We start from the raw sequence: 10,052 nt of genomic DNA, 5'->3' as shown, positions 1-10,052 counted from the left end.
GACCAAAACCAGAAATAACCTATTTAATGTTGCACAAACACCCGTCGCCTCATGGACCAAGTTCTTTCCTCCCTTAAATCACAATAGTCACAAAACAAACACTCTCTACAAGAACCAACTTGAGAGTTTTACCTTGTGGCTCTACCTACCTTTTTATCAGTTTAATGGCCATAAGAAACAATGGACCAAATATATTCATTAATAATCATGTGTATCTTATTTATATTATTGAATGTGTGGTCATGTTCTCTATTTTACCAATATATTCAATGTTTAGTAATTTTATAGTTTATGTTTTATATCTATGAACTCTATAAACAAAATATGTTGTAAATTTCTGATAAGTATAAAGTTAATTACCATGCATATAATTGTATGTGAAATTGTAATATGTAACTGTCCTTTGTGATGCAATAAACTCTCGTTCTGGCTTTGTGTTTTCTTTGGAACGTGATGCGCTGGCCAACATGGGACGGGTCTCTGCTGTTTGGATCTGCTGCTCGTGATCGGTTTATCGATTTCAAGCTTTAAAACACCCCTTGTCAAATCACCATCAAGAAGACAACTCTTCTTCTTCATCGGTTTTCTTCACGCCTGAACCACGAAAAATCAACTTATCAGAGAAACAATCATAAACCCATTAAAATTAATGAAAGCCAGAAGAGGGGGCGAATACAAAATCATTCATTTTTTAGCACGCCCGGTTTTCTGATAAACCTAAAATAACTATCAAGTCTTTTAACTTAGCTTAAAAGAATAAAATAAAAACTGAAGCCCAAACTGGTAGCTACACTGACAGTATTAATAAGAATGTTACAGTAAATATTCAGTTAAATAAGCCACGCATTGTTGTTGTTGTTTTACTCATCATAATACACTAAACTGAACAGAAACTGGTTAACCAGTGAATGGATATTTGCTGTAAAATTCTTACCAACGCTTTAAGTGTAGCTAACACTTTAGTCGCCAATTTTGATTTCATTTTTTCACATCAAGGTGTTTTCATAAGATACTAATACAAAGAAACGATGAAAACCTTTGAAGTAAAATTCATATTAACCAGAAGAACTGTTAAACAACCCTAAAGCCAATCTCTACAACAAAACTATTTTACTTGTATCACAATCTCTTAAATAACTAGGACCAAGTAGTAATCAGTTAATGATAGTTTACTTTGATGTTGAGTTCAAATTTAACTGTATTTTGTATCATTATCAATCTAGCATAAATTTTGTTTCTAAACTATTAAACCCAAAGATACAGTAATTGTCATTTGGTATTTTGCCACGTGCCCTACAGTGATTGAGAGTATTTCACAAGTCAATGGTTAAAGTAAATCATGGTTATCACCCTAATAACTGTGATAAAAATAATCACTATACTGGTTATTCTCTCCTGTTTCAGAGTAATCTTCATTATAAATATTACACATACTGGTTCTGTCAGTTTTCTCCTTTTAAGATAACTTAACACAAAATCGTGGTAATGTGTTGTAGTTTTCTTATCTCAGCTAAATATTATTGTTAGCATAAACTTAACCGCTCATCCAACATCCTCCATGCATCGGAGTTCATTGACTATTCTTTGAATAATTTGTACTTAAACACATAATCTTCCTTCAGATTTTTCTCTTCCCTTCAAAAAAGCTGTAAAAATCTTACTGCATACAAAAGAAATAAACACAAAAAGTACTTTTATTGTCATAATTACTTTAAACACACCCATACTTTGAACCCATAATTATTTATATATTTTTTGAAATGCATAGTTGTTATGGAATATTTTGTTACAAATTCGCTTGTACTCATTCACTTCTTTTTCTTTATCAGTAATCAGCATGAACAAACATTTCTGTACAACTATCAATCAGATGATTAGCTATAATAATGCTGTCACACCTAATCCTCTAACAAATACTGACTGAATTAATTTATTTCGGTGTTTCTTAAGTTTATAAAACTTTTAACCTCATTCAGATAAGACAGGAATAAATTATTTATTTGGAAGATTTTACACTTACTTCAATAGCTCTTGGGATTTCATTTCCATGTTGTTCTTTACCGTGTCTGATATCTTTTATGTTTACTAAACACTAAAGTTTTCTGTCATATGTCACTCCCATATACTAGTCTACTTCACTGATTACATTACAACAGTTTTGATATCAAAGAATTTCTCTTTTATATATACGATTTTTTTTCTCGTGACAATCATCATAAATGTATTAAATAAAAAGTTATAACCTTAATGAATACGTAAACTAAGATATATGGGACAGCTATCATATCTTCTGTGATTATAAATCGGAGTGTAGTCATTATTATTACTTTAATCAGTTCTTTTAAGATACTAATCATCAAATTTTCAGTTAAGTATCTCACGATATCCATCATTACCATTTTAGTCACACGCATCAAAACAATTAATATGACTAGTGAAGTTAAACATATTAATACGCCTATCATGACAATGTTAGTCAAACATCTGCAGAGAACCATCAGGATTATATTAACGAAACAACTTAGGATAACCACCCTAAAGACATTATTTGAATGTTTTAGTTCATATATCACGGCTAAAATAATTAAACAGATTAGAGAACCACCACAACTACGTTAATCAGGTATCTTGCGATATTTATCATGGATACGTAAAGTAATCGCCGTAGGACAACTACCACAACTATAATCAGATATGTCAAGATATCCCAACAGATTTCTATAGACGTATATTTTAAAGCGTCTTTTATATCTTCCGTGGTTATACATTTACTGGAAGTCGTCATTACTTTAATTAAATGGCATATAGAAGCCATTATTGATGCTACGATTAAAAACCTAAAAACAGCCAGGATTACGATATTCCTCCAACAGTATATTACAAGCAACACAAATACATGAGTTAAACACCCCAGAATAGACATCATTATTATGTCAACTCTAATCTTCCAAAGAACCTTTGTAATTACTTTTAGTAAAATTAATATTTTGAAATATACGCTGCAGTTGTTTTTTTTCACAGAGACTTCGAAACTTGTGCAGTGATAGTTTGGTTTCTAAGAGACGGTGTGTATTGTTAAGTATTTCTAAACTAGCTTACTATATTGTTGGAAAGGACATAAAAGCTGATGAAGTAATAATATTTCTTATTTATCATTATATTAATGGTTTATTCTTATATTTGAGCCTTTCTTCACAGTAGTTTTTCTAACACGTGTGTATCAAATATTATTTTGTACATTTCTTTGCATTTGTTATTATTTAAATCTGTTCATTCTAAATTTCCGATTGAACAAAAATTCTCTCAACGCTCAGGTTGCTTTTTGTCGTTTAAATGCTATCAAATATATATGTATATATATATTAGATGTTAACGCTGACTATCAAATCTGAGTTTTGAGATGCAGGGTGAGAGTGGTCGCTCTTATAAATTTGTGAGTTATTTAATCTTGATATTAAAATTCGAAGTCATTTGGGTTAAATAACAACTAGATATAGTCTGATTTGTAAATAAAAGAAAGATGGTCACAATTTAAATTTAAAATGTGTAGATTTTACAACAAGGCTTAATTTTTAAATAGGCTTAACATTGTAACGGTACTTTAGATAAGCTTGTGATAAATCGCAGAACAGGATAATATATTTTTTTATTAAGTAAATATAATCTAAAATATAGTTTACTAAAACTGTTTTTTTCTTCGTGTTTTATTATTACAGCAAAAATTAGTGAACTCAAGTAACTGTAACGAGCCTATTCTGAAAGTTTTAATATCTTTTGGTGTTTTAAGAAATAACTTTATTACTTCAAGTAAGATCGCTAGTTTAGATCCAGCCTATAAACATAGGTAGATTATAAATCAGACTAAAAATATTTTGTTATTAACCTCACGTATGTTGTCAGTTATACTAATTTATAAAGTTCTATATAGCTAAACTTCATTACGTTATTGTGAAGGAGTAGAGATTAAAAAAACACAATGTAATTGATTCTTAAATGTTAAGCTCAATAGTAGCTGTTAGCAAAAGATTATGGTAATTAGTATTGATAACTGTAAGGCTGCAAGTATCAGTACAACGGTTAAGACTTGGAGACAAGCGTTCAAAATTTGCCAGATGTAACAAGCACAATGACGGGATTTCATTTGGGAGCTTTGGACTGGCAGGTATTTTGAAGGAAGCTAGTGATGAAGATGTGCAATCTATGTGTAGAATTTGTAAATTGGAGTATCCTCATTAAAGAAGAGGCAGGTAAAGTGTGGACTGTGGAGAATGACAGTAAGATTTCAGGAGGAGCTTAAACATTTACATGGAAAAGATATATCAGTTAACATTGACATTCAGAAAGAACACTACTTGACTTAAAAGTTAAGAAATTGATCATGATAATTCTGTTCTGTTGAACAATAAATTCCACGGTTTTACTTCTGCAGTTGAGGAACTGTTGGATGGAAGGAAAGCCAAAGATTGAATTGCAGTGTTCGAAAACTTGTGAAGGTGACTTTTTATGTTCTCTGAATCTGGTTTCCATTTTTCTACTTGTTTCTCCAATATAGAAGTCGTGGCAGTTATCACATTGTATTTTATAAATAATGTTGGTGTGGTGTTTGTCAGTGTAGTTTTTACATAGTATAGACCTCAGTTTTGTGCCTGGTTTTTGAATAAATTTGGTATTAACTAGAATGTCATATTTTGCAACTAGTTTTTGCCAAATGTTGGTTATTTTTTAGGTTGGTTCTAAGGTCCAACATTAGAAATTAAAACATGTTTAGAAGACATAGTCAGAAAACTTGTGATACTTTCCACAGAAAACAACCAACAGAAAGACAACTCTGACAATTTTATTGACATCCAACAGCCAAACTTCCCAAAAAAAATTTAAAATTTAAATTTTCCAGAAACACCTAAAAACAACGTCTTAAACGATTTTTTCAAATAATTTTCTCACAAAACCATCAACATAATTTCACAACAGAAAGCTAAAAACAATCTTACAAAAAGAGACATTAATTCCATTAAAAACCTAAAACAAGACAAAACATAAAAATTCTGAAAGCAGATAAAGGTAACGCTATAGTTATAATGAACATGAATGAATACATTCAAAAAATGAATAACAACCTATCAGACACGAACAAATTTAAACCAATAGACACAAATCTTAACAAAGACACACAAGATGCAACTGAACAAAATACTACTAAAAATGAAAAAGCCAACACAGTTTCAAACACTTTATTCCTACATACGCAAGACCGACTCACGCACGCCACAAATATTCGGCATCCCCAAACCTCTTAAACCAGATCATCCAATATGACCAATAACATCCACGTATGAATCGTTTAATTACAATCTTGGTAAATACATAGCATGGGCATTCTCCAAATATGTAACATCAGCCAGCTCATTCATCAAAGTCTCTTTTAATTTCAAGTCTAATCTTAATCAACTTAATCATAAAGCCTTAATGGCCAGTTTCGATGTTATATCCCTCTTTACAGAAGTTCCAACCACTGAAGCCTGCAAGATAGCCTTAGAACTCTATATCCGAGACCCTAACCCAACTATAGACATTCCCAGCAACCAATTAGCAACCCTCATAGGATTCACCACGATAAAGACAAACTTCATGTTCAACAACCAAAACTATAGACAAACAAATGGCCTAAGCATGGGCAACCCAGTATCACCAGTTCTAGCCAATATTTTTATGACACAAGTTGAAACACAAGCAATTAACACAGCGTTACATCCACCACTATACTGGTACAGATATGTAGATGACACGGTTGCGGGATTCAAATTTACAGATCACATACTTAATTTTTTCAATCACATTAACTCTATACATCCCAACATTAACTTCACATGTGAACAGGAAGAAAGCAATCAAATATTATTTCTTAACCTCAAAATTACAAGAACCGACACGCAATTTAAAACAGAAATCCACCGAAAAAATCACCCATACTGGACTATACATTCCTTAGGACTCAGCGCATGAAACAAAACAAAAAACTCAACACACTAAGAAACCAAATATGCTCACCAGATAAAATTAATGATGAATTAGACAAAATAAAACAATACTTCATCAACATCAACAAGTTTGCTCCACAAACCGTAGAAAATATTATACGCACACACCTAGACAGAAAGCAAAATCAAGCAACAAAAGTAAATATATCTCACAAATCGAAAAATCACTAAACCATATACTGTTGCATACCATATCTTCCCAATATCAGCAGACAAATAACCAACATTTGGCAAAAACTAGTAACAAATTATGACATTTCAGTTAATACCAAATTTATTCATAAACCAGGCCAAATGTTCATTAGAATGTTAGTCTTGGTGTTTCATTTATGAGTTGGAAATAAAAAAAAAAACAAAAACGAAGCTGTTTTAGATCAAACTATTCAAACTGAAATCTCTGTAAAACTGTTAAATATTGTTTATTGTATATATATTAGATATGTCTCATTACAAGTTAAATTGATAGGTAAGAATAAAAGAAAATTATATAAAAAATTAAAATATAATAAAGGACGAAGTAAAATATATGATAAACCTTTTACAGCTCTAACAAATATTCACTGAAAAGCAATAATTTATAGATATTTAATCAAGTAATTTATTGTACAATAAAGAATGAAAACATTAATTTTTGAAACTGTACACAACTAAGAAATGATTGACACTTGTGATAGATAATTTATTCCAAAATATATTCTCTTTCTCAGTGATAAGTTTGTAAAAATTGAATATAATATGTTTTTAAACTTCATCGTTTATTTTAACTGATCTCATGATATTTAATATATTAAAATAAATCTAGTTTTTAATAAGTACTGATGTTTTCCTCGTGAAATATCTTTATTACTTAATTGCTAGCCATGTAATTTGTACATGTTTTTACATTATCACCTCTCGATTTAAGTCCACATTAATTGTTCATATTTAAAGTTCAAAGTATATTTTGCTGTAACTTGTGTTCTCCAGTGATGTTTTGTTATTTAGAGTGATGTGATAAACTGTGTACTAAGTAGTACTACATTTTTACCCTTAGATATACTTTAGTTTTCTGCGACATCTCTAAAACCTCTTGATAATTTTGGTCCATCTAAAAGGAATTCATCTGCGTTTACCGAGAAAGCATGCCCACACCGTGACTTAAATATCATCTACAATAAATGAGCCAAGATGAGTAAAGTTTGAAGGCAATCATATTGGTGACTATATCAGTAATAACACATGAAAAGACTTGTGGCTCTATTAGGAAGTCCCAGGTTTGTAACATCTATTTAAGTAGATACGTTAGCACAGTCTAGGTTAGATTAAAATATTTAAAAACACTGACATACTTTGAAATTCTTGGAAACCCAGGGTGGTACAGCACTTTGCTACAGAATTACAATGATAAAATCATGGTTTTGATTGTCATCAGTGAACATGTCAGATAGCTCGATATGGCTTTATTACAAAATAACACACACACAATGTAATTTAATGTTATAATAAAACACACACAACATAATTTAATGTTATAATAACACACACACAATATAATGTTATAATAATAACACACACAATATAATTTCATGTTGTATAATGTAATAATAACACACACACAATATAATGTTATAATAATAATACACACAATATAATTTCATGTTGTATAATGTAATAATAACACACACACAATATAATTTCATGTTGTATAATGTAATAATAACACACACACAATATAATTTCATGTTGTATAATGTTATAATAACACACACACAATATAATTTCATGTTGTATAATGTAATAATAACACACACACAATATAATTTCATGTTGTATAATGTTATAATAACACACACAATATAATTTCATGTTGTATAATGTAATAATAACACACACACAATATAATTTCATGTTGTATAATGTTATAATAACACACACACAATATAATTTCATGTTGTATAATGTAATAATAACACACACACAATATAATTTCATGTTGTATAATGTAATAATAACACACACACAATATAATTTCATGTTGTATAATGTTATAATAACACACACAATATAATTTCATGTTGTATAATGTTATAATAACACACACACAAAATAATTTCATGTTGTATAATGTTATAATAACACACACACAATATAATTTCATGTTGTATAATGTAATAATAACACACACACAATATAATTTCATGTTGTATAATGTTATAATAACACACACACAATATAATTTCATGTTGTATAATGTTATAATAACACACACACAATATAATTTCATGTTGTATAATGTAATAATAACACACACACAATATAATTTCATGTTGTATAATGTTATAATAACACACACACAATATAATTTCATGTTGTATAATGTAATAATAATACACACACAATATAATTTAATGTTATATAATGTTATAATAACACACACACAATATAATTTCATGTTGTATAATGTTATAATAACACACACACAAAATAATTTCATGTTGTATAATGTTATAATAACACACACACAATATAATTTAATGTTATATAATGTTATAATAACACACACACAATATAATTTCATGTTGTTTAATGTTACACTTGCAAAAATATTTATTCCTCGATATATTTTTTCAACAAGTTATTCAACAACATTTTTATTTAGATATTTTGTGTTTGATATAAAGTTATTATACCTGATTTTATTTATAAATTAATTTTAAATATTAAGTACATTATCAGTTGCCATGTGTTATATTCAGTTTTATTTTTCTAGTTATATTTATAACTGATGGTTTATGTGTATGTATACATAGGAAGTTATATAATATCACTGTACATACCCTAAAATATCAGTTTTCATACTATTTTCAATAAGAATTTGTATTGTTCATTGCAACCTTCAAAGAGTGAAAATGTTTATACTGTCTTCTAGTCTTGAAACTCCCACCTACTTTACGTTTCAATGTGATTCAGCTGCGTTGTAGCATGTAAACGTCCAAGAACAACTCTTCACTAAAACACACACCACTATCACAGCTGTCTTCCTGTTTACTGTAGTACACATTCTTCACTAAAACACACACCACTATCACAGCTAACTTCCTGTTTACTGTAGTACACATTCTTCACTAAAACACACACCACTATCACAGCTAACTTCCTGTTTGCTGTGGTACACGTTCTTCACTAAAACACACACCACTATCACAGCTAACTTCCTGTTTACTGTGGTGCACGTTCTTCACTAAAACACACACCACTATCACAGCTAACTTCCTGTTTGCTGTGGTGCACATTCTTCACTGAAACACACACCACTATCACAGCTAACTTCCTGTTTGCTGTAGTGCACGTTCTTCACTAGAGCACGCATCACTTCTTCTTCTAAAACACACACCACTATCACAGCTAACTTCCTGTTTGCTGTAGTACACGTTCTTCACTAAAACACACACCACTATCACAGCTAACTTCCTGTTTGCTGTAGGTGCACGTTCTTCACTAAAACACACATCACTATCACAGCTAACTTCCTGTTTGCTGTGGTGCACGTTCTTCACTTAGGCCGCACACCACTATCACAGCTAACTTCCTGTTTGCTGTGGTACACGTTCTTCACTAAAAACACGCACCGCTATCACAGCTAACTTCCTGTTTACTGTGGTGCACGTTCTTCGCTAAAACACGCATCACTATCGCAGCTAACTTCCTGTTTACTGTGGTGCACGTTCTTCACTAAAGACGCATCCACTATCACACTTCCTGTTTGCTGTGGTGCACGTTCTTCACTAAACACGCACACGCTATCACATTAACTTCCTGTTTGCTGTAGTACACATTCTTCACTAAAACACACACCACTATCACAGCTACTTCCTGTTTGCTGTGGTGCACGTTCTTCACTGGACACGCATCACTATCACAGTAACTTCCTGTTTGCTGTGGTGCACGTTCTTCACTGAAACACACATCACTATCACAGCTAACTTCCTGTTTGCTGTGGTACACATTCTTCACTAAAACACACACCACTATCAC

General features: G+C 30.7%; 1 long non-coding RNA gene across 1 annotated transcript; it reads left to right on the top strand.

Moving 5' to 3' along the window:
- Positions 1 to 3,374: 3,374 nt before the first annotated feature.
- LOC143227284 (uncharacterized) lies at positions 3,375 to 7,485 on the top strand. The gene is made up of 3 exons (XR_013014983.1): positions 3,375 to 3,433; positions 4,430 to 4,493; positions 7,072 to 7,485. It is a non-coding gene; the product is annotated as an uncharacterized LOC143227284 (long non-coding RNA).
- The last annotated feature ends 2,567 nt before the right edge of the window (positions 7,486 to 10,052 follow it).

Source organism: Tachypleus tridentatus, chromosome 9 (genome assembly GCF_004210375.1).
Source record: "Tachypleus tridentatus isolate NWPU-2018 chromosome 9, ASM421037v1, whole genome shotgun sequence".
Classification (NCBI taxonomy): domain Eukaryota; kingdom Metazoa; phylum Arthropoda; class Merostomata; order Xiphosura; family Limulidae; genus Tachypleus; species Tachypleus tridentatus.
The sequence above is the reverse complement of the archived record's forward strand: the minus strand, read 5'-3'. Positions and strand labels throughout refer to the sequence as shown.